The 26,235-nt window shown below is 40.1% G+C and overlaps 1 protein-coding gene across 1 annotated transcript in view; it reads right to left on the minus strand.

Moving 5' to 3' along the window:
• The window catches only part of ATG10 (autophagy related 10), a 451,299-nt gene that overhangs the window by 354,728 nt on the left and 70,336 nt on the right, over positions 1–26,235 (minus strand). The window contains exon 3 of the mRNA XM_086697556.1: positions 7,131–7,262. The gene's annotated coding sequence lies outside the window, so the exon portion shown is untranslated. The remainder of the gene's footprint in view (positions 1–7,130; positions 7,263–26,235) is intronic.

The raw sequence follows: 26,235 nt of genomic DNA on the forward strand, positions 1-26,235 counted from the left end.
AGCAGGACCAGTTCTCCAGCCCCAGCCCTCCACCCACCTACCCAGCGCTCAGCTCCAACAGTCCCGCAAGCCCCTCCGCAGCCCCTTCCCCACTCCCCACCCTGGGGGCCGCCCCTTATCTCCCCCAGAAATCCGCAAGCGCTCTTAGCACCCACCAGCAAATTTCTAACAGCCCCAGCCTTCCAGGAAGGGGGAAAAAAAAAGACCATGACATCACGGGCAGGTTTATTTGGGTTTGTTTGTTTGCCTGTTGGCTCGATTAAATACTCGTGGAAGGTGAAGGTACCCCACACAGGAGAAGTTTGATGTTGACAAACTTCTGGTGGCAGCGAGACTGTGTCAGCACAACTTCCGGGATAATGAGAGCTGCTTTGCAGGGAGCACGGCAGCGGCGGCGGGAGGCGGCCGCAGGACGGAACAGCAAATGCTATTCAGCCCGAGCAGTTTCAAGCCGCCCGAGCTGGGGAATTACTGTAGTCGAGCTACGGCTCTTACCACCGGCGCTGGATCTGGGCGCGCGTTAGGGGGGGAAGCTGCAGGCACAGGGCGCCGAGAGGGGAGCTTTCAAGTTACTTTGCTCCATCCCTGCACCCGGCAGAGGCTTGCAGGCTGCGTAGTAACTGCAAACATCTTGTTCCCTGCTTCTTTGGGCGGCCTCCCTGGAACCAACCAACTTTTCTCTCCTCAAAAACTCCCTCTTTGTTTCAAATAGGACTCTCCAAAATTTATTCTTGGGAAGACTGACAGCCGGGGTCAAGAAACAGCTGTTGAAGTTAATGTTTCTTCCTCCCACTTCGTCTGATGGTTGTGCCCTGCCAAGACAAAGTGAGAGGCACTGCCTGGTGGCTCTTTAAACAGACATGCATTTAGCCAAAAAAGGGTGGGGGGAAGTTGTTGAGGGGGTATATTTTCCTGCTTAACATACAATCTGATCAGAAATGCGACAGCATGTGCCTTTCAACTTGTGCTGATTACTTGCTGAAAAGATGTTGCAGCTTGTAGTTTTGAACACTTTGAGCAGTGGGGGCAGGGATGGCGGGAGATGGGGCTGACACTTGCCATGTTTTGATAAAGGGGTAAAAATTTTAAACCTTCCTGAAACGCACCTCGCACCCCCTAAGAATAGTAGAATGGCCTGCGGGAGGGAGAAAGAGTTGCATTCCTTTGCAGGGTTTAATTCACATTTCAGAATTCAAGTCATTATGCAGAACAAGGGCTTGCCTAGAGCTAGGCAAATTGTTTTTATTTGGGGACCTAGGCCAAACCTGGCTGGTGCTACTAGCTTGGTGTCTTTCTTTTGGCCTGCCTCCTCTCCCCTTCTCCAACCCAAATGCTGTGCCTTTGCCCAGAGGACTTACTCTGGGGAAAGCTACCTTCTTTCTGCTGCTTGCTTCATGAAGATTGGTTAGCACAGCCCTTTCCCTGCTTGCTCTGCTTTTTAGAATGCCCTGTGGACTGCTGAGGGGCCCCTTGGGGCGTCCTCCTGAGACTTCAGCCCTTGACTGAGCCCTCCCCAGGTATCCAGGCTCTGCAGTGGGAGTGGGTGGATGGGAACTCTGTTCTTCCACATCAGAAAGCTTAACCACTGTTCCAGCTGACCCATCTTCCTTTGGGAATGCTCCGATCACCTGGCCTCTCTCAGACACAATCCTATGAAGACATAAAAGACCCTCCTTCCTCACCATCAGGTTATCCTGTCACCACATCGCAATGCAATGCCATCACAAAGTAATATTGCATCAGGCCCGTGGATATTTTAGGAAGCTCTCAAGCTAAGTCTAACAAGCCTTCCATGCAGGCATCAGGGCCACACTGCCAAAATCAGGGCTGTGGAGCTGTCGGACAGGTGGCAGTGATGCCCTCTCTATTCTAAGCTCCATTACCCACTTGCTCCTCCATCCTCCAAACCAATCAGATCCACTTGGTGGCTTCCTCACCCCTCTCTTTGCTTAAGTCCCAAATGCCGCCACCTTTGTTTTCCCTCATCTCTCTTTACAAAGTATTCAGGTCCACTTTCTGATGCATTTCCTGTTTTTCTGCCTATCATGGTTATTCACTGAGATCTTAATTTGTATCAGTTCTCACTATAGATCAACTGAATTACACATGGAGTGGCACTGGCTGCTACACACACAGCCTCCAACTTGGGGGTCTGCAATCCTTCCTGTGGCTTGTTTGACTTGGGTGAACTTTTCTCATTTTCTCAGACTCTGGATACCCCAGCTGGGTTGGCACAATGGCAGCAGCCAAGAGTCAGTGCAACACCCTCAGCCAGTGCCCCCTTCTCTAGTCCTGCTAATGCAATCCAGCAGCCAATTGACTTAAATTCCTTCTGCTTTATTGTTCTCTGTCCTCAGAGAGGCCAACTCTCAGCATAGAGCAAGGCTGTGAGGCAGACCTCCGCTGATCCTGGAGTTGTAATTCCCCACTGCTGGCTCCTGCAGTTTTATTACGGCCTCCTTTTTTCTGAGATTGACAGACGTAAACCTCCAGTGTAGAGGCCTGCAACAGCACCCTTAAAAGGCTTCTTTGTGTGGAAATGTAACCTTAGGGCAAAGTCTGCCCAACTCCAGGAAAGGCACAGTATCCTGCTACAGGGCAGCACTGTGCTGGGAAAATGCCAGATTTCTCCTTCTGGATGGCTACCGGCAGCCTCTCAGGGACAATTTTTTTTTTTTTTTTTTAAGTTGGGGCTGGGGGGGGTGGGGATTGGAAGTACTGTAAGTGGAGACCTGTAGTGGCTGTCCAGGGAACTCTACATGCAATCAGAGGAGTCAGATGTCTTTCCTTCAGTCAGTGGGTCTCTAAATACAACCACTCCTCAAGGACCCACACACTATCCAGGTCAGGATGTCCTCTGGTGGGGTGGCAGATAGCACCATTTGCTCTACCTTGCCTAAATGGAATGCCTTTGGATTGCTTAGAGAATCTGATCTATTTATGCAGGTGCTGGGTTAGACAAATTACTCCAAAAAGCAAGGGTGAAAAGATACAGAATCTTAATTTATCATGCAGGATTAAAGTCAGATTTAAATCAAGTAGAATTATTAAGGGATTTAGAGCCCCAGTCTTTTTCCAAAGAGGTAAAAGGAGTAAAGAATCCTCTTTGTTGAAGTAAAGTCAGGAATGTAGCATCTTATTTTTGGAGTTTTTTTTTTTTTAATCTACCTTTTAACTGTTCACTTCTATTTTCAGTCAACTTGATTATCAAATGCATATGATTAGGCATTAACTATTCCATATAGACAAGTACTAAAAAGGTGAGATGAAGGTGTGCGCTTGTCATTACAGAGGGTTCCCTGTAGGAACTGGGACAGTGCCTGGATTAAGGGACAGGTAAGATATAGCTAGTTAGAGAAGATGAATTTGGGATCAGGGAGAGGTTGGAAAAATACCAGTATAGTTCATATGGAATCTAGTTGAGATGTTCAGTCCTGTAGCCCCAGGAGCTGGAGTTATTAGGATTGAGAGTTTAACACAATAGTTTTAGTCAATGTTTTTGAAAAATATATTCTCAGAGTCAAAAACATGGATAGTGAAGGAAATGGAAAAAAAGAGATGTCCTTAGATAGTGTCTGAGATTACCGAATGTGGACAGAAATAAAAATACACAATGCAGTTATTTTCCCCTTTCCATTTTCCTCCTAAATTTAGGCAGCATTTTAATTTAGAATTAAAAGCTTAACTGATCTAGCTTCTCCTCTAGTTATCCCATCCACACTCCAGTTCTGGTTTTGGGCAGAACTACAATTGTCCTTTGTAAGGAATTGCATGATCTCCTGTGCTGGGTTTCTAATGTGGGAAAATGTCTACTAGGGAGGCTAAGACCACCAAACTAGTTTCATTATGACCCAAGGTACCCTTAAATCCAGTCTTTCAGTGGTGGGCAACTGGCCCAGCCCAGTCTTCCTCTATAGGGCTCATTAAAATGCTATTTACATTTTACAGTATGGTCCTAAGCCATAAGTTGGGATTTTATCTTGGCAAATAGAAAAAGAATACTCTTGTGATATCTGGGCCTGCAAAGTTTTAACTTCTACTATGGGCCTGCTGGTGATTTGCAAAACAAGGTGGTAGCATATGAAAAAGGGATCTTCCATTTTAGTTCAAAGGAGTTGGCAGGGAAGTGAAGAACAAAAGAAAAACCCATGATCACAAAATTAAACTTATTAGCCAAATAAATTTTAACTTTTGCCTTCCTCTTAAAAGTGAATTTAATGTTTTCCAAAAGTATGCAATCAACAACTCTGAAGAAAGCAAACTTTATACTTTAGTCCTGAACCTACTGCAAAGGCGGTGAGCGCATCTTCATAACTAACCTCCATCTCCTTGCCTTGGAACTCTCATTCATGTGACCAGAATTATTCTAGATCAAAAACAGTATCATTAATCCCACTCACTTTTAGGTGAACCAAACTGTCTGGATTCTTACCTCAACATGCCAAATTAAATTAACATTTTAATGATGTGTTTCTGGCATTGTTCAGGCTTCATAAAGAGTAACTCACTTTATCTAACTCAAGGCAATAAGACTAAACAAGTGATTCAAAGATACGAATCTTTTCCAGGTTTGGAAATTACATTTCCTTGAGTTCTTCTGGGACAACAAAGATTCTTCAGAATCTACAAGTCCAACTATATGATGCTACCACCTTTCCACAACAACCATTAAGAATTACAGTTAAAGGGGCGCCTGGGTGGCGCAGTCGGTTAAGCGACCGACTTCAGCCAGGTCACGATCTCGCGGTCCGGGAGTTCGAGCCCCGCGTCAGGCTCTGGGCTGATGGCTCAGAGCCTGGAGCCTGTTTCCGATTCTGTGTCTCCCTCTCTCTCTGCCCCTCCCCCGTTCATGCTCTGTCTCTCTCTGTCCCAAAAATAAATAAACGTTGAAAAAAAAATTAAAAAAAAAAAAAAAAAAAGAATTACAGTTAAATAAAAACTTAAAAAAAAAAAGAATTACAGCTAGAACCAGTTATGAGAATAATGTTTTGCAACATCCTCATGAAGGCCAAATGAAAATCAGAGGTCATCTCTCAAATGGCATTAGGCCAGAAATCTAAGACCTCTGAAGATGCTTGACATCTTGCCATGTATCATCATAATCAAATCCTGGACAGGGTATTCTCATCTGAGTTTCACCGACTACCAGTAAGGGGCATGTGCAGAATAATAAGTGATTCAACTTCAATCTCCAGTTAGAACCTAACATACCTAATAACATGGCATAAAATATAAGCTCTTCACCTATCAACAGCCTGGTGATATCTGCTTGGAGAGCCATCTTAATTCTGTGGTTTATAAAATTCTAGGATTATTGTGATTGCTATGTGGAACTCTCAGTTAAAAACAATGAGCCCTTTCTCAGCTGCAGAATGGTGAACAAGGTCAATTACAGAGGGTTTTTTAAAAGCAAAATTTAGAGGAAAGCAACTACTTCATGGACCTAAGAGAGCATTTGTTGACAAACACCAATCTCAGACCCTGGCAGTTATGTAGTACATTTAGGTTCTCAAGGAGCTTATCCCCCAAAAGATCACAGTAATATAATATTTTCTTTTTTTTTTCTAACCAACAGGTGAAACCAGAAGGTGTCTTCCCATCTCTATTTACAGAAGTCATGTGCCAGTCTGCAGAGAAATGCCTGTATATGCAGGGAGACTTCAAATTTATAAGTATATCAAGAGGCCTCCAATGTCATGCATCTAATTACCATATAAATATAATCTAAATATAAATATATTTTTAAATATAAAAAATATGATAATGAAAATTAATAAATGCCATCATTTTTTAGCACTGCACTGGCAGTTGACTTTCTTTTCAGGGCCATTTTTACAAAGAAACAAAGTTATTATCTCTTCTCAGGATTTATTGCAGATGTGGCGATTATAGAGAACCGTAAGATCTTGCTTAAGATGTGAATACCAGGTGGATGGCTGAGCCCACTCACTAATCAAGTGATTTGTTCTCAGACAATAATGTTTGGGATTCTGATGCTTGCCTCAGCAAAACTGCAGATTGTTTTTTTTTTCATAGACCTTTGAGGTTGTCCATAAGTCATTGCTATGTTCAATGCCAACTCCTCACATTCTCAGAGATAAAGAGGGCAAAGAAGAAGAGAATGTGTAGCTCATTATACACAAGTTATTTTCCTATTGTTTAGGATGTTGAGTACTTTTTAGAAATTTTTCAAGGCAGTGACTCCCAGACATTTTCCATTAGAAGGGGGTATTTTTGCATTTCACATACTAGTTTGTTTTCACTCTGCAACAAGGGAAGCGACCTATATAATTTGTCTTCTATTTTATAATGATCACAGTAGTGAACTAAAACCTTTTTTTTCTATATCCAATTCTTCTATGATACTATTTTGCAAGGTAATACATATAATAAACTTTTCCTAAAAGATCAAATGATTTTTAAAATTTTTTTAAATTTTATTTATTTACTTACTTACTTATTTTTGAGAGAGAGAGAGAGAGAGAGAGAGAGAGGCAGAGAGACAGTGAGGGAGACAATCCAAAGCAGTCCCCACCCTGTCATCAGAGTGCCTGATGCCGGGGTCCATCTCACAAACCATGAGATCATGACCTGAGTTGAAATCAAGAGTCAGACACTTAACTGACAGAGACACCCAGGCGCCCCACAAAGGATTTTTTTTTTTAAATATACAGTTTTTTTAAGTTTTTAACTCTCACTCTAATAAGGTCATACTTTCCCTGTATTTTGAAGAGCTGTAAAGAACAAGTTGGTACAATAAAGTGGTAAATACTACAGCACACTACATTATCGCTATATGTTATATAGCACATATAAAGCAATTTTATCCTATATATTGAATATGCCATACAAAGTGAGTCTGTAATTGAAGTGTCTCAACAGCATATTTTTCAAAGTGAATTTTGTTGCAACTAAATTGAGAATCCAAAGAACTGCTGATTGTCTACTGCTTAAGCAGAAGAGAGGCAGAAGAGAAAGTATTACTCTGTTTATGTGCTTCAACTCTGCCCTAAATGGATTATTTCCAGGAGTGAAAAGGAAGACCAAGTCTACAGAAATCTTGCCAACTTCTTATCCAGGAAGACTATAGAGATTTCATGGATCTTGTTGTTGTTTACAGGAGGTCTTACCTTTCTCCAAATTCCATTCACACAGCTGGTTTTCTCTTTTCTCCTGGGGTAAACTTCCCAGTAAATATACACATTGATCAGTGCCAAACATCTCTTCCTTCCACAAGTAGCAGGTGACAATTAGACTATAACCTGCAATGAGAAAGGAATGGATTATAAAAATTAAGACAGCAGGCTCTAGAGTCACAAGTGCTAGGTTCAAATCCTGATTCTGTCCTTAGCAGCAGCGTAACCTTGAGTCAGCCTCAGGTTTCTCATTCATAAAGTAGGGCAGAAGAGTAAAAAAATAAATACCCTCCCCCCCTGTTTACCACCTCATTTCAGTATCCCCATCAAAAGCCCCCTGAAGCCTTCACAAGATCTGAATGGAGCTCTAACTGGTCTTTAACAAATCTATGAATTTCTTTTCCCATGGAGAATGAAGAAACTGCATTCTTCTCTGAAGATGAATATCTATGCTCAGTTCTGACACTCACCCAATGCTTGGGCGCCCAGAATTCTAGGCAGCAGCAAAGGCGCTGAAAACTCAACTAATCACTGTCTCCACCTTGGCACAGGCGTACCATCTTGCTGAGACCTTGGGTCCTGGTGATCAGGTGCTGTTGCCTACTTCGTTCAGTCAGGAGCCTCTTACCAAAAAGGTGTTAGATTTTTGAGGACAGGCTTCGGTAGTCTTATAGATCTTTGTATTCCTCTGAGCGGTTAAGTGCAACGCAGTATCATGAAAATAACAGATTCTCAGTAAATGTTTCTGGCTTGACTATTGTGAGAATGAGTTCTGGGGTGTTTATAACAAAACAGGTTTATATTGAAGAATCCCATTATGCCCCTTCAAAATGGGTCTGTAAAAGCTCTTTCTAAGACTATACTCTTTGGACATTAATGTAGTGGCAGCCCATCTTTCTTTTCTTTTTCGTTTTTTCTTTTTTAACCTCTGGACATTTCTAAGCTGTATTAGTTAAAAATATTTTTAATTGGCTTTTATCAGATTTAAAAGTGTAATGAATTACTCATTAAAAATAAGGCCACCAAGATGAGCTTTCCTCCCTGCCCCACACCTCTTGGAAATGACTGCTAATACAGTATACTTTTCTAAGTTGTTTTATTTATTTATATTTTTGATGCATACGCTAACCTTTACTATTACTATTTCATGGAAATATTGTTATGCTATTCGTATCCTTGGAACTTGCTCTTTTCATTTAACCATGCATTGTGAAACATTTTTCCATGTCAACACACAACTCATTCCTTTTTAGTGCTGCATAGTAATTTCTTGTTATCCAGCTATTCATTATCATTATCTGAATCACTAGTTGCTAAGTTGTGTAGGAAAGCAAAAATTGGTCATAACAGAAAATATCCATTAATAAACTGACCACTTACTAAATTAGTCTCTACTTAAATAGTCCTCCTGACTTAATACCAGCATCTATCCCCACCCAGTCAATTTTACTGATGGTAGATATTATAAACATCTAACAATACAATGTAAATAAAATGCATTTCAGTGGCCACGTAAGATTGCTAATCTTGCAAAAGATGCAGAATTTTATGAAGTCATTGAAAGTGATTTTGGAGAACTGTTCCATAAGCAAATGAGTATCTGGCAGTGTTAGACCAGTTAACAATTAAAGATGAGAAAAACAAGGATGATAAGAGGATAAATTCTCCAAAAGGAGAATTATTTGAATATCAAAGGATTAAGAGAAGCTCTCAGGAAAACTGATGAAGACTTCACATCTTTTTTCAAAATGACCTTTGTATGATTCTGCTCTAAAAGTCAGCATGAAGTGAAGAGTGTCAAAATTTGCCATCATACAATTTTGCTGGAAAAATTATCCCCCTAGCCAAATCAATACTTGATTCATTTTTTTGTTTATTCTAAAAATTAGAGCATTGTTGCAATTAGAGTTGTTATCTGTATGTCTTCAAAGATAAATCACATTTAAAGATAAGATAATCTTTACTTTTACTTTTTTAAAACAAGTCTCAATCAAACCTTTTTTTTTTTAATCTTTATTTTACAATGCTAGACCCTATTTATTACTTTTGCAGCTTTCAACAGTCATATTATGGCAAACAGAAGCAACAGACGCTGAAAATAAGGCTTGTAATAAACTAATCAGATTCCCTAGTTCTCTCTCCATGAGGCATTTAGAAGCAGGACTGGCCACTTTGCAAAGAGTAAAGCCTCAGGGTGGTTGTATAATTAAGGGGAGGGAAGAGGCCTTAAGAAAGGAGACAGGCAGTGGACTTCCTCTGGCACTAATCGGGCACATAGATGTTCAGGCCTAATAAAATTTGAAAAAAAGAGAAACGATGTAACCTTATTTGTGTCCAAGCTGTTAAAGCAAATTATACCAGTTAAACGTGGGTATATCAGGAATTATTTTTACCAGTTACCTACTGACTGTTATTTGGGTTGTTTCCAGTTTTTTGCTACTATAAGCCATGTAGCAATGCACAACAGTGTACAAATATATATCTTGGTGCACTTGTACAAGCAACTCTGTAAAAAAAATCCCTAGAAGTGAAACTCCTGAGGTTGGAAAAAGGTATATTAAAAATGTTAACAAGCAGTAAGTAAAACCCTCCTATCATGCCACCTACAGTATCTGAGAATGTCTATTTTCCCACTCCCTTCACAATGAGACTACTACCTTCCCAATCTGATTGTTGTATACATTGTTGTTTTCATTTTCAATAACATAAATTCTTGATACACAAGATAAATATTGTTCACTGCCTGCTTAGAATCTTTAGGAAGAGCCTCATTACAGACTCTGGAAAATCTGCATGATAGATACAGGGGGAGATCATCTCATCCCCTGTAATGGGTAGGGTAAGAATGCAACTTAGCTCAACATGCATTCTTCTGCTTAAAAATCCCTCTTTGAAACAACTATAGTCATTGCTTACACAAGCTTAAGTGTTTATAGTTGGTAGTGGAAGATGGAGATAATTGTTTTTGCAAATTCCTAATTTCAGGACTGTGAGATCTTTTACAGATTTCAAAATATGAGAATTAGTAAGGTCAGTAGATCCTGAAAATGAATGCCTGGTGTCATATAACACTACACTCTTTCCATCAGGATTCTGGTCACAGAAAATGTCAGCATTCTAACTGAAAAATTCTTACATATATTAAGGACCTAAAAAAGAAACAAAAAAAATCCACTAGAGTATGCATTTGCCGCAACCCATCAAACTGTAGATTAAGATGTGTGTATTTCACTGTGTGTAAATTTTACATAAAAAAGAAACCATAGAGTCCTCAAAAAATTATATATAGAATTACCATATGATCTAGCAATTCCACTTCTGGGAATATACCCAAAAGAAGTGAAAGCAGGGACTTGAAAAGACATGTGTACACCCATGTTCATAAGAGCATTATTCACAATAGGTAAAAGGTGGAAGCAACTCAAGTGTCCATCAGTGGATGAAATGGATAAACAACATATACTATGCACATACAAGGGAATACTATTTGGCCTGAAAAAGGAAGGCAATTTTGACATACGCTACAACGTGGATGAACCTTGAAGACATTATGCTAAATGAAACTAGCCAGTCACAAAAGAATAAGTATTGTATGATCTCATTTACATGGGTACCTTGAGTAGTCAGATTCACAGGGACAGAAAGGAGAATGGTGGTTGCCAGGGGCTGAGGTGAGAGGGGAGTGGGGGGTTCTTGTTTAATAGATACAGAGTTTCAGTGAAGGAAAATGGCAAGTTCTGGAGATGGACAGTGGTGATGGTTGTACAACAATGTGAATGTACTTAATGCCACAGAACCGCATATTTACAAATGATTCGAATGTAATTTTTTTATGTTACACATATTGTACCACACTAAAAACATTTTTAAACCCAGAAGCAAATATTGAACTCTAATGATATGCATGCTGAAGTGTTTGGGGGGGTCGGATGCACCGATGTCTGCAACTTCTTTTGAAATGTATCAAAAAATGAATGTGAAGTGATAGGTTGATAGAGGAATAAATGTGTATGTGTTAAAGTAAATATAGCAAATGTAAATCATATAATCTGGATGGTAAATGTACGGGTATTCATTGTGTCATTCTTTCAACTTTTCTGTATGTTTTCTTGGGCACCTGGCTGGCTTGGTCAGTACAGCATGTGACTCTTGATCTCCCCATGTTGGGTGTAGAGATTACTTAAAAGTAAAATCTTTAAAAAAGAAAAGACAAGAAAAGAAAAGTTTCCTTAATAAAATGTTGGAGGGAAATGACCCAAGCTAAAAACATTACTAGCAAATGAGAGACTCTTTTTACCACAAATTCATCTTTTAGCTTTTGTTAATTATGGGGAATAATTGTGCTGTGAAGAGATTTTCAAGCAGAATTAAGGAAATAGGACTGATTTTTTGTTTGTTTTTAATAATGACCAGATAAGAACATTGATTTCACAAGTATCGAATAGGTATTCATTTACAAGTGACTCCATGATATTAAAAATGAACTCAGTATCACCAAAGTTGATAAGTATCTCTCTCTATATATCAAAGGCCAGTGTCATGGTTCAGGCTTTTCTTCCATTGGTAGGATTGGAGCATGTGTAGAGGGGAAGAGTCCCAGCCTACTCAATCCAATGAAAAAACGACACAAATAGACTGGCTATGATGGCATACAACTTTAGAGCACTTGAGAGACTGGAGGTCCTCCTAATAAATATCACCTCATTGCAGAAGTAGACTATAAATAGCAGCTCTTCATGTCCTCATAGAAACATTTCAGAGAGTTTTACATTTTTTCCTTCAGTTCATTAAAAGGTAAACAGAGAGAGATGGCCTTCATTTCTGGGATCTCTACATTGTAGGCGTGCTTAGGCAGTTTTTTATAATTGTCAAAGCACATGATCATCCTATACCAATAACACTCTTATTGCACTGGAATAAACATCCAGAGTTTCAGAGGTGCAAACTGAATGCACCCAGGGGCAAGGAAGTAGCCCTAGTGAGTAACACAGGCAAGTCCAAGTAGGAATTGTGGTCTCTTGGAAAACCCTTATCCTGACAGAAAGAGGAATCCATAACACTGTCCAAGCCAAGTGACACAAGATAGCCAGATATGTCAGTTTTCTAAGAGCAGTCTGAGACCTGTATTTTTATATAAAATCTTCCAAGTTTAAATATGGGCAACAAATTCAAATGTTTTTCAAAAACACTGTATGGGTTAAAGGAAATACCTTTGTTGATATTCTGGGGTCTATAGGATCCCTGTGTGTGACCTCTAAGGTCTGTGTGCAGGATGCAATGGTCCAGCTTTCTTTCATGTTAACGTCCAGTACAATTCAGATTTAGCATTGTTTCAACTCTTTGGGATTACATGCGCATCTCCACTGTCCCCAGTTTCTCCCCTGTAAATATGAAATATGTTCAGGTCTTTATCACTTTAAACAAAAAACAAATATTTGATCACTGCAATGTTTGCAATATTCATGCACTAAGTGTGTTTTAAAAGTCTGTTTTGGGTCGTGGACCTTTTGCAAAGAAAAGGTAAAACAACAAAAACATAGAATTCATGGAGCCCTCAATTTATTTACATTGTAATGATCCCAAAATATATATGTTTGGAACTAGGAACATATTTTTCCATACAATGACAGTTAATGAGTGCCACCTCTGGATCATGCACTGTGTAAAGCCCTGTTTAATTCTCTATCATTATCTTGACTGTACAGATGAGGAAAACAGGCTGGGAACAGGTGCATGACTTGCCAAGCTAGTGACTGTCAGAGATGGAAATCACACACACGTGCGGGTCAAGCTCCAAGGCCTGTTTTGGTTCATTCATCAGTACAGCGCCCGCAATGCAGTGCTGGGCCTGATGTTAAGGCTGTCAGGACAGACTATGAAATACTGTTGTATCCATAGTGTACTTGTAGAACTATATTCCTAATACTCTGCTTCAAAAGAACCCACACTCAGGTACAATTATGCTTCTTTTTTACCCCTCTTGCTTTTACGTGGGAAAATACGTTTAATTACCCAGGTGATACATAGATACATTCTCAGTGTGAAATATCCTAACAACACAGTAGTCTACAGGGCAGGAAGGAAAATTCCCCTAGGCTTCTTCCCCCACTCCTAATCCCACTCCCTCTCCTATTTCTGGTTCTACCACTATCAACAGTATGGCTTGTTCCTTCCAGACTTTTCCTATGCATTTACATACATATATGTACATACATAAATATGCATGGAGCTATGTTTCTATGGTAAATACATTCGAAATTCCACCTTGGGATGTCAGAACACTTTTCTGTTGTGGCCCTGGCAACTTCCCCAGCTCCAAGCCAATGTGGGAGGGTGGGGATGAAGGCAGCTTTATTAGTTATCTGTTGCTACATGACAAACTACCCCACAATTTATCAGTGTAAAACAATGAACATTTATTAGCTCACATGGTTTCTGAGTGTCAGGAATCTGGGAGCAGCTTAGGAGGATGGCTTGAGGTCAGGATCTCTCATGAAGTGGCATTCAAGACATCAGCTGGGACTGGAGTCGTCATTTTGAGGATTCACTGGGGCTGGAAGATTCACTCCCAGTTTGGCTCACTCGGTCATTACTTGCTGGAAGGCCTTAGTTCTTCACTGGCTGTTGGCAGGAAACCACATTTCCTTGCCATGAGATCTTCCCCATAGGGCTGTTGGAGTGTTCTTATGGCATAGCAGCTAGTTTCCCCCAGAGCGGGCAGTCCACGATTCACAAGACAGGACAGGGAGGAAGCTGCAACCTCTTTTAGGACCTAGTCTTGGAAGTCCCAGACCATCTCTTCCACCAAATTCTATTTAATAGGAGCAAGTCACTACGTCCGGCCCACATCCCAAGGGCGGGGGCAGTTAGGCTTCACCTTTTGAAGAGAGGAGTGTCACAGGATTTGTGGACATATTTTAACACCACTACTAGAGCCATTTTGTGTGGGAAGAAAAATGAGCATGGCAGAGTCTAAGATCAGAGCAAAATAGTCTCAGTAACAGGGCGGAGGGGAGAGGTGCAGGGATAATGAGTTAACAGGATAGTGAGAGGTAGAAGAGCTGGGTTGGCAATCCTGGCTGCACATTAGAATCACCTGGGGAAATTTAAAAAGTACTCCTGCCCCCAGGCCCCACTACAGATCAATTAAATCAGTATTTCTGGGATTGAGGCCCAGGTATCAATATTGCTCAACAGCTCTCCAAATGATTCTAATGTGCAGCCTGAGTTGTGAACCATATAAGAGCAGAGGTGCTGGAGTCCAGCCGTGCCTGGGCTCAAGTCCCAACTATGTCAATTAAGTAGCTGTGTGATCTTAGGCAACTTAATTAGCTTTTCTGTGCTTCATCTGTAAAATGGGGGTATTAATAGTACTTCCTTATAGGATTGTTGGGAGAGTCACCTGAGTTAATAGCCCATGTAAACTGCTTTGAACAGTTCTCTGCACAGTAAGTGCTGCGTAAATGTTACTGTTGTGATGATGAGCGGCACTGCTGGACTTTTCCTCCCTCCTGCTGCCCCTTTCCAAGTGCCTAAGCCAGGAGAGGAGTGTGGCTTCCTGTGCTCCACCTCCCTCCCTTTTCCCTTGAGAAGGGTACTCTTCAACACTCTTCTCAGTCTCTGCAAGCCTTGCCAGCCTTAAAGCAGATAAACTGAGAAGCTGAGCTGTTGCCACTGACACAATGGGTATAGCTGCAGAAGGATCTTCTGCATCTTTAGAGGTGGTGAGACAGAATAGCACCTGGGGGTAGTGACAGGAAGGGAAATCCCCCTTCAGCCTCAGAGAGAATTGAGGACAACCTCGTATATATCAAAGGAGCAGAATCTGCACATACGCGTTGCAATTCCTTCAAGAAGCCTTTCCTTATCTATTTCTCCGAACTCCTATACTAAGAACATGGCCCCTAAATTACCTGCTGCCTTGTATATTTATTTATTTACCTTCTATGTTTCCTCTCCTTCAGATAGTAAGTTCTTTTAGAGGCAAGGACTGTATCTTCTGGGAGAAGTATCAGTAAAAGCAAGGAGAGGAAAATGAAGGAATAAGGGATATCTTGTTTGGATTATAGATACCACTTTAATCCTTAAAAATGTATATATGTGTAGTAGAAAATGACTCTGCTTCTTTAACTGCCTCCCCCTCTCCCCCAGATTACTTTATCCCTAAAACACCCCTAACCCTAACCACCATTTTCATGAAAGAAGAGCGTGAGTGTTACTTCTGCTTTTACAGCAGAGGTTAATAAACTGCCACTATTACAGGGTATTCCAGTTGATATTGGTGATGCAGGTACAGAAATAAGTTAATGAGTTAGTTCCTATAAAGAAATGTGTTTCCTGCCACCCCCCAGACTTTTAAATACGGAGAACAAACTGGTGGTTGCCAGAGGGGAGATGGGTGAGGGGATGGGTGAAATAAAGATTAAGAGTACACTTATCTTGATAAGCACTGAGAAATGTATAAAATTGTTGAATCATGATGTTATACACTTGGAACTAATATAACACTATGTGTTAATTATACTTGAATAAAAAAGAAAACCTCAGTAAAAAAAAAAAAAAAAAAACAAAACAAAAAAGAAATGTGTTTCCCAAGCATAAATGCACAACTCTGTAGATTTAGCATTTTTAAGCTTACTAGGATAGACAGGGTGGGGAGGGGGCATGCAACAAATAAAATAATTAAACTATAAAACAATTGCTGACAAAATTTCTACAGTTTTCTCCCTGTTTTCCAACATTAAAATAATAATGATGTGGGGCACCTCGGTGGCTCAGTCACGTAAGAAGCTGACTCTTGATTTCACCTCAGGTTATGATCTCAGGGTTCGTGAGATCAAGCCCTGTGCTGACAGCTCAGAGACTGCTTGGGATTCTCTCTCTCTCTCTCTCTCTCTCTCTCTCTCTCTCTCTCTCGCTTCTTCCCCACTAGAGACGAGACAGAGACAGAGAGAGAGAACCACGCAAACTTCAAAAAAGTCACAATGATCTGAACAGACTCTATCTTTTTTCTTTTTACCCATATTTTCTGCAAGTTTATAATTTGCATCCCAAAAAGTTAAAGATCTTTTTAATAAAATGTATTAAGCAAAAACATATTTGGGGCTCAGCTGGTTAAGCATCCGACTTTGGCTTGGGTCATGATGTCACGGTTTGTGAGTTCAAGCCCTGTGTCAGGCTCTGTGCTGACAGCTCGGAGCCTGGAGCCTGCTTCGGATTCTGTGTCTCCCTCTCTCTCTGCCCCTCCACCGCTCATGCTCTGTCTCTCTCTCTGTCAAGAATAATAAACATTAAAAAGTTTTTTTTAAAGCATATTAAAAGCTCCTGCTGTTTATTAAGTTAGATAACATGGTTTTAACAGTTAAAATTATGACAATAAAGGGCCTAATTTCAATAGCACTTGAGCTTAGTTTTAAAATACAGAAATGAACATCATGGCTAAAAATTCCATGTAGGTGGGGCCTGATCTCATGTACATCAGTGGTGTCAAAACATGAAGCTATCTTGTTAGCAAGTATGTAGATGCCAGAAAGGGGTCATTCTAGATTCTGATTTCTCCTGGCTGAGTTCATTCATTTCTGCCAAAGAAGGGAATCCTGAATTTTAAGCCTTATAAGCTAGAAATAAAATTATCCTTAAACCTAAAAATTATTGTAGAGAAATATGGCCTTGGTGGTTGAGGTTACTATAACTGTTACATACATAAATAGCTTATTTTATTGGTCTGATTAAATGATTCCCATGCGTCCTTCTGAAACTTTCTGCAGTCATTCCTCATTGACTGCCATCTCAGCCAGAAGAAAAGAAAAAGTGAAAAACTCAAGGCTTCTTCATCAAAGAGCTCAGCCAGTAAGCCAATAGAGAGTTCAGTAGGCAACACTGACCTTCCCAGGAAAGCTACCAGCATGAAAACTGAAGAAACATGGCACAGAAACACAGCAGTAAAATTCAAGAGACTAAAATAAACTCAGTGAGCCTGCCTGGTCGCTAAACACTGAATACATTTAAGTGCTATTTTGACAAGAGAGCATGGCGGCTTTTTAAGAATTTCATTTTTAAAACTCTAATACGATTTTGTTCTTCTAACAGCATCATCCTGTGTCTGTGTTTGTTCCCAGTGAGGTCATTATTAACTGAATTGAATTATTGTTCTGTTCAAATGACCTGTGCATTCAACGTGTGCCGAGCTCTAGCAAGAAATGTTTTATGTATTATTGGGAGATGGCCATCTGGGGCACAAGCCGGGCCTCCTAACATGCAGAAATGTGGGGAGACAGTTTATGTTCAGTCTTATCTATGATCAGAATTCCATTTATAAGCTTTTTTCATCCACTTGTCAACACTGTTCACTATAGCAACACTGAAAATGGCCAGAAATGAACAGATTTATCAGAACAATGTGAGGTCAGGCTGTATGTTTCAATTACTGTATATTGGATTTTTATCATACATTTTAAATTTTGTCCATAAAAATAGTAACAATGTAATAAAAAGTAAAAAGGGAAATAGTTTTCTTTGATCAACTTCCAGTCAGTGTAAGTTACAAAGTGAATAAGATAGATTTCATGACTTTTATTAGATAATGGGTCTCACATTATATATGTATATTTTAAATATAACATTGGTTGTCCATGCCAAGAAACATGGATTAATTTTTTCAAGTCTGAAAAATACTACTCTTCCCTCTCCTGCATATTTAATGAAACAGCATGGCAGTATGTAAAATTAAATTTTAAACTTGAAGATTATATTTAAGCCACATCCTCCCAACCTTTTCATATATTTTTCAAGTGAACTTTTGATAATGCTAGAGGCATGCTGGACCAAATGAATGATTTTACATTATCTTACATAAGGTCTCTGCAAGATATGATTTTATACTATCTTGCATAAAGTATATATCTTACATAAATATACCCAGATATTCTGTATTACAAAATGAAAAGATTTTTAGGTATCTTTTTCTGGCTTTTTGTTGTTGTTATTGCACTGATACATCAATTAACAATAGGAATCAATCTCTTTTATAACGAAGTATAAAATCTTAAAAGGAAAAGACTTTTACAAGTCCTTCCTTCTTCCCTTCCTCCCTCCCTCCATACTCCTTTTTGCTTTCCTTCCTTTCCTCCTTCCTCTCTTTCTTTTTTAAAATAAAAATCTTCTGGGGCGCCTGGGTGGCGCAGTCGGTTAAGCGTCCGACTTCAGCCAGGTCACGATCTCGCGCTCCGTGAGTTCGAGCCCCGCGTCGGGCTCTGGGCTGATGGCTCAGAGCCTGGAGCCTGTTTCCGATTCTGTGTCTCCCTCTCTCTCTGCCCCTCCCCCGTTCATGCTCTGTCTCTCTCTGTCCCAAAAAAAATAAATAAACGTTAAAAAAAAAAAATTTAAAATAAAAATCTTCTAAATTGTGTAAAGTAGTATTCACTTGGCACATATAACTGTATAGTTTAAATATATTAGGATTTTAATTTTACTTCTAAGTGGGAGATGTTTGTTAGAAAATGACTAGTATCAGCAAACAGGTAGAGAGATAAGCTTTGTTCACAAATGTATCCCTGGAGTCATATTACACTCATTCACCTTGAAAATATTATAATGAAAATGATAATGATGATGATGATGATATAGCAATGATAACTAACATCCAATGAACACTTTGTGCCTGCAACTAGGCTAAGTGTTTCACAGGCATTGTCTTATTTGTTCTTCATAAAAACCCTTTGAAAGCCAATAATGTCATCTTTAGATGAGGAAACTAAGGTTTCAGAATCTAAGAAACTTGCCCACGGTCAATTCCTAGAACCCCACTCTAGATCGGTGTGACTCCCCCCCGACCCCCACCACAACGCCAGTTTTTTGGAGAGATGGGGGAAAGGGAAGAACATGTGGAGGCTATCCTCATTTTCCACCAGTCAGAGAGTAGAGGTCAAGCCAAGTAGAGGCCAGAGACTTTGCTGTGGCTGTGAGCAGTCTCAGCCTTCTGCACTTAGAAGTGTCCACCCTGGTCTTGCTTTTTCTAGGACCTGAGTGAGGCCTTTGGCTCTGACCCAGATCACTTTAGCAAGTCCTTGACCTGTATCTTCCCCATACCCACCTCTCTGGTGCACTTTCAATGTTCTGTTGCAAATGTGTTTATTTAATATTTGCTTGATGTTGCATGCCATGATTCTTCATTCCTCCTGTTTTGGAACACACATCTCCTACAATGGACAAAATGAAGTGTCTGCCTCCTCCTAAATTCCCCAGCTTTTTTATTATTGTTCAGAGGAAGGTTCTGATGGGACTAGAGGTTGTGCCTCACCCGGAGAGGTTGGCTGGCCACCCACAAGTGGTCAGGAACAAGGGGCCCTGCGCAATACGAATAGCAGTGTCACTAGCCGACCTCCTGGGATTTGGACTGGAAAACTGGCAGAGTACGGCTCAAGAGGAGTAAATGGAGAATGGAACAGACACTCTGAGAAGCAGCAATGACATGCAGAAAAGGCTAGAAGAAAGAGACCTAGAGAGTAGCTGGCCCTAAACCTGTCTCAGCTTTTTGGTGGCATTCCTCTTTCAGTCTCTGCATATGTGTCAGTGGACTTTCTCTTAAGGAGACCTTGGTGAGGCTCTGCTCCTTGTAGCTGCAAGAGCCTGGCAGTCTGTGTGAGCATCCTATCACTAACACCCTTCTGTGCCTCTTCCACCTCTGTCCTTCAGAGTTTAATTAAGAAGGATAATAGTCAGGATTCTCCCCTTTGCAAGTGACAGAAAACCAATTAAAATCACTCTCAGAAAGAAACAGACAATAAACCAGGGTGACAGTAAGGAGATGACAGTTAGAGAGACACTGATGAAGAAATTGTTGCAGAACCCAAATAGCTCTGAGCCCTTAGTGACTGACTAGGTGCAGAGATTTATTGCTGACATGGTTCACTTCTCTTCTTTCTTTTTGACTTTTGTCTTTTTCATTCTCTTGAATATTCTCCATGGTGGGCCATATGGCTAACACATTTGAACATATTTGCAGAGTTCTGCGCAGAAATCGAGTTAGAACTTTCCTGACTAGTAAAATGTACAAATTCCTGAGGAAGAACTCTGATTGGCTAGACTTTGGTCGTGTCCCACAGGAATATTTACTAAGGGAAGAAGGTTATGCACCCACATTTATGGCCCAAGAGCCTAATGCTCTGATTCTAAGCCCACCAGAAATGAGTGACTGGAGTGGAGGAAGAATGGATCTGCAAGGGAGCAGGAATGCTGCTTGTGTGGACAAAACAAACAGGATGTATGAAAAGAAAAGAGGGGTAGCTATACAACTTTACTTTACCATTTACAAAGAAGGAGGAGAGCACACTGCTCTCTTTGTCTAATTTCCCAAGGTCTTCGTGCAGACCTATTCCACACTCCCTGCCCCATCTCAGATCGCTGGCTCATCTTCATTACTTGAAGGCATTCACTCATCTCCACCTTGCAGTCATCCTCACCACTGGGCCCAGCAACTTGAATGAATTTGAGGACCTCAGAAGAGAACAGTGAAGGGTCTCTTTCCTTTAGGCTCTTAGCGTGTGATCCCTGGACTAGCAGTAGTACCTGGGAATTTGTTAGAAATGCAGATTTTCAGACTTCACCCTAGGCATGCCAAATCAGAAACTCTGGGGATGGGGTCCAGGAATCTGTGTTTTAATAAGCCCTTAAGTGATCCTGAAACAGGCTGAAGTTTGAGGATCTCTGCTTTAAGCTATCCTTTCAAAAGCCTCTTGTTCAGACGGTTTATCCAAAGCATTCCTGAGTGAAGACTGTTGGGTCCAAAAATGTTGGCCTATCATCCATCACCACATGTATTTCAGCAGATCTCTGTGTGTCCACTGTGTGGTGCCACTAGGCACTAAGCTACTACTCTTCATCCATTCATTGCCACCTGGGTCATCCACATAGATCCCAAAGAGAATTTGAAGGATACAGGGAGGGCATATAATAACATTCTATAGGGTTCTCTCATATGGCTCATTCATGGAAAGGTACACTTGCAATGAGGATGTGCACTTTCCTGTGTGGATACAAACACATACATCTAATGTATACTTGGGGGCACTACTTTGTGTCAGCTACACAGGCTCATTATGGGCCCTGAGACTTTAAGGGTGGTTTCTCGGAGAAATTTCATCGTCATCTCATGCATCTAATAGGACTTGCTTAAGAAACCTCACAGGCTTAAAGAAGAAAACTGAACACCAACAGTCTTCCTGCCCTATTTTCCTTTTCATATTATTAGAAACCTGAGAGAATGTTTTTTCTGCACTGTGAACATCATTATAGTATCTTGTAAGTGCTATGCATACAATGAGTGTGAAGGAGATAAACTCTGGTGGCCCCCACTGCTCTTGCTTCAAACCAACTCTGCTGGTTTCTGGCCTCTTCATTTGGAAATAGCTATTTGCACATTTTAAAGTTCCTAACATTAAAATGTCCCTACTTACTACTTAACTAGAAAATATTGCTAAGATTTAAAACAGTTTTATATTTAGAACATGACGTTATCAATATGTACAATATAGACCCATGTTTTGAGCAAGTAAAATTATTCAAAAACCCGACGATCGTAAGTATAAAAAACAAATGAATTTTAATTTTTGTCCTTAGGGTGCAAGAATTCTTGTACAAACATCTAATCCACAATTTCACCTTTAAGCCGAAACTGCTTCTGCCAGGAAGGAGTTCTCATCCCAGAGTAAAAGGATTTGCAAGCAAGGATTCATAACCAAAGTGCCATTTCAGCCTTATTGGTGGGATTGCAAAGTGATAATTTAATTTAATTACATGATAATTTAATATCCCCCGTGTTTCCCTGTGAGTACTTTGAGGACAGTGTTTGGAGTGGCAGCTAGGTCTCTGACAGCATAGTTACACGAGTCGAAGGTGAGATTGTACCCACAATTCCTAGCTAGGTTTTTTTTTAATCTCAATTTCTGAAAACATCTAGCTCATGTTAACTAATTTTTTTAACATAAAATAACAACATTATTTTTCAAGGTCATTCATTTTCCTTCTTATAAACAGAGTTAGACTTCCAGAAAATAGTTGAGAATTTATTTGCCTGACGACCACTGACTCAACCTTTCTTCTCTAAAAGAGAAAAAAAAAAAAAAAAAAACCCCAGCACCTCCTCATTCCTTAGTTATATCACCAGTTTCCAAACTGCCTAGAAATCTGTTGTCTTGGCTTCTTCAGTTAATTCAGGGAGTAAAAGACAGATAGGATTTATGCCAGATTTCATTTTGTAGTGAATTATTTAAAATTGTTTAAAAGGATAAATATGCTGGAAATTAAATGTGACAGACTGTTAAAAATCGCCCAAGGCAATTTTTAGAAATCTTCAGATTTCTACTCTACTACCTTGGGTAAGGAAAAATGGTGATGCTGATTACAAAGAGAGGAAAGTCAGAAGAAAAATTTAACTTGTTAAGAAGAGACTGAGTTTAACTCCCACGTGGTGAATTTGTGGTATAATTCAGGGTAGTGGGCTCTATGATGTGCCACCTAAATTCCACCTTCAGGACCTAGGCACTTATTCTCCCAGCTATTAGGATGTTACCTGTTGATGACTCAGAGCTGAGTCCCTCTCTAGAAATGGCCCTCAGCCAAAAAGAACGGTCTTGCCCAATGTTAGGTTTCTTTCTGCAGAGGTGGCCCACATCCCATGACTGGTGGATGACAGGCAGCAAGTCCAGGCTCCCTTGCCTCAATCTGGGGATCTCTCTCAGGGGCAGTCCACATTCAGACTTCAGGGATTGGCCGCAGGCTTGTCGCAACAGAATCACAGTTCAACTTTGCCTTCTGCTCCATCCTGCTTCCCTCACCCACTTACAAGTGTTGTTTTCCAAAGCACATCCTGATAAAGATTCTCGCACACTTACTTTCATTTGTATCTCCTGAGGAATCAAATCTATGATACCCAAGAACTAAACAAAGATGTTAATATAGGAGGAGGGGGCAAGTATAAGCAGTTCCTCCTTCAATTTTAATAAAGTAAAGTTCTTTTAAGTTATAAGCTTTCAATTTGTAGCATCCCTTAGGACTGATTTGATGTATTAATGTGAATAACACCAGTGTAAATCAGTCAAGTGTTTACTAACCACCCATAAGATAAGTAGTTTCTGACTGGCAATCTCCATTAACACTGTAATATAGCAGTGTAATTTGCCTATAATACAATATAATATAATTGGTACTACTCAGATGATTTTTCAGTTTTGATTATAAGCTCATTTTATTTTTTATTTTATTATTATTTTTTTAATATAATTTATTATCAAGTTGGCTAACAGTATATACAGTGTGCTCTTGGTTTTGGGGGTACATTTCCATGATTCATCGCTTACATACAACATCCAGTGCTCATCCCAACAAGTGCCCTCCTCAGTGCCCATCACCCATTTTCCCTTCTCTCTGACCCCCACCCCTATCAACCCTCAGTTTGTTCTCTATATTTAAGAGTCTCTTATGGTTTGCCTCCCACCTACTCTGTTTATTTTTTCCCCTTTCCCTTCCCGCATGGTCTTCTGCTAAGTGTCTCAAGTTCCACATATGAGTGAAAACATATGACATCTGTCTTTCTCTGACTGACTTATTTCACTTAGCAAAATACCCTCCAGTTCCATCCACATTGCTACAAATGGCAGGATTTCATTCTTTCTCATTGCCAAGTAGTATTCCATTGTATATATAAACCACATCTTCTTTATCTATTCATCAGTTAATGGACATTTGGACTCTTTCCATAATTTGGCTATTGTTTGTTGAAAGCAAGTAAGCTCATTAAAAAAAAAAAAACTGCATAGATTATAAGACCTTGTGATTCAAAGAGCATAAATGTAAATTGCTGACCCAGTGTGGACCTCATCTGATAGTTCCCCATAAGCAATCAAAGCTATGCACAATTAGCTCCTCATGAAATCTATTAAAAATATATATATTTTTTGTTTTTTAACAATGTAATGGGACAAAGTCCAAGGTCAAAGTCCTCCATGTAATGATTACATCCAGTGTGATGAAGACATATAGTTCAGTTTTATAGATAATATTGTGAGAACCAAGTTGGATTCATTGAAAGGCAAGTATCTGAATACAGTACCCCTCACCCCCATGCTTCTTCCTCATTAACACTCATTCCAGGGCAACAAGAGCTGCCCTACTGTTCTACTGTTACCTATGCCAGTGAGAACCCAATGCAGGTGGCCCAGCAGGTCTAGGGGAGACCACAACATTGATGCCCACAGCATACAATGTACAGAATGGCTTCTGTGATTCATTTCATTTTTGTAAGCCCAGATGTTCAGGATTTGCTCACTTTCCAGTGATGTCCTGCAGGCGTGGGTTTAGGAATCCAGAAAAATAGCTAATTATCCCAACTTTTTAAAGTGATGAAGACGTACATATTTCCTAGAACTTGTCATTATTTCAACTCTGGGACCTTCAAAATCTGTGGTGTTTCCTGTATAATGCAGCACCTCTCAACCATGACAGATCACATGTACTAAAATGCTGAGAGAAATACACTGCACAGAAGACAAATTTTAGCATTTTCTATCTTTCTGTAATTTGATATTAAAATAGTGATTTAACATTTTAATGTGACATAGTTGACAACACAGGTTTGCTCAATGAAAAGATAATTGCTATAACATTTTAAAATATTTCATTATTGCATTTTTAATAATAAAAACAGTAAAATGCTTTTGCATTTTAGTCTCAGACTAAACTTTAATAATCATTCTTATTCAAATGACAGGATGTGGAACTGTTGAATGTTGTATATATACCCATGAATGATTTAGGGGAACTATGAAATTATATTAAATTTGAAAAATACAGTTTTGTGTAGGGGGGGATAAAAACCCTAATGACTTCACAGGAGAAATATTTATTGGAATATCACGTTACCTTTGTTTGTAGCATAATGGTCTCAGAGGGGCCAAGTGAGATTATTTTGATGGTAAATTTATTACACGGTTTTTAGGGCCTGGGCCTGAGGGATCTTGTTGAAAAGGGTTTTGTGGTCTCAGAAGCTATAAGGAACTTTGGCCTCTGGCACAGTCTCCACAGAGTGAATCTGTGTCCTTGGAGAAACAAAATAGATGCCGCCCAGGGAGGGGAGCAAATGTTTCAGGTTGGTGTCAGCTCACCAAAGAAGGGAGCAAACAGCACATATTTCACTTCTGTCAAAAATGCTGTATTTCCTTCCAGATAGAAACTCCAAAGCATTCTTTGTCTCTTCACATTAAAATATCAGGCTCGAACACAGAGCTACTTGAACTGGAATTCTGGCTCTACCATTTGCTGGCTATTTGATCTTAGAAAGTTACTGGATGCTCTGGAGCCTGTTTCCTCATTTGTAAAATAGAAACGATAATAAGATGTGCCTCCACAGAGTTGTTATGAGGACTGAATGAGGCACTCACTATGTGGCACACAGGTATATACACGGAGCCTTGGCACATGATTAAACTCTCCAACAATGGTAGTCATTATTATTATTGTAAATAAATTCTTTAAAATTTTTTCTAACGTTTATTTTTGAGAGACGGAGAGAGAAAGAGAGAGAGAGGGAGCGAGAGAGAGAGAGAGAGAGAGAGAATGAGCAGGGAAGAGGGGCAGAGAGAGAGGAAGACACAGAATCTGAAGTAGGCTCCAGGCTTTGAGCTGTCAGCACAGAGCATGACACAGGGCTCAAATCCACGAACTGCGAGATCACAACCTGAGCCAAAGTCAGCAGCTTAACCAACTGAGCCACCCAGGCACCCCATAAACTCTTTTTAAAGTCCTGTTTTGTCTGCATGTGTGAGGAACAGAACCATGAAGGCATGACTTGTGAAATAGGGTCTGTATTTTAATGTTCTAAGTTCCAGAATAGAGCCAGCATAAAGGCCAGAGGTGCATGACCTCTCTTGTAGCCACTATACAACCTGGAGGTTTAGAGGAATCAGCCTATACCAGAGAACCTTTCAGACTCATCTCTCACTATTCACATTTCTAGTATGGGTCCCAGGGAGCCCAGAGATTCTAGACTGGTTACAGGACACAATGACCATGTGTCAGAATTTGCCCCACCCCTACCCCCGCACCC

This window comes from Puma concolor, chromosome A1, assembly GCF_028749965.1.
Source record: "Puma concolor isolate L17-30 chromosome A1, mPumCon1.1.hap2, whole genome shotgun sequence".
NCBI classification, from domain to species: domain Eukaryota; kingdom Metazoa; phylum Chordata; class Mammalia; order Carnivora; family Felidae; genus Puma; species Puma concolor.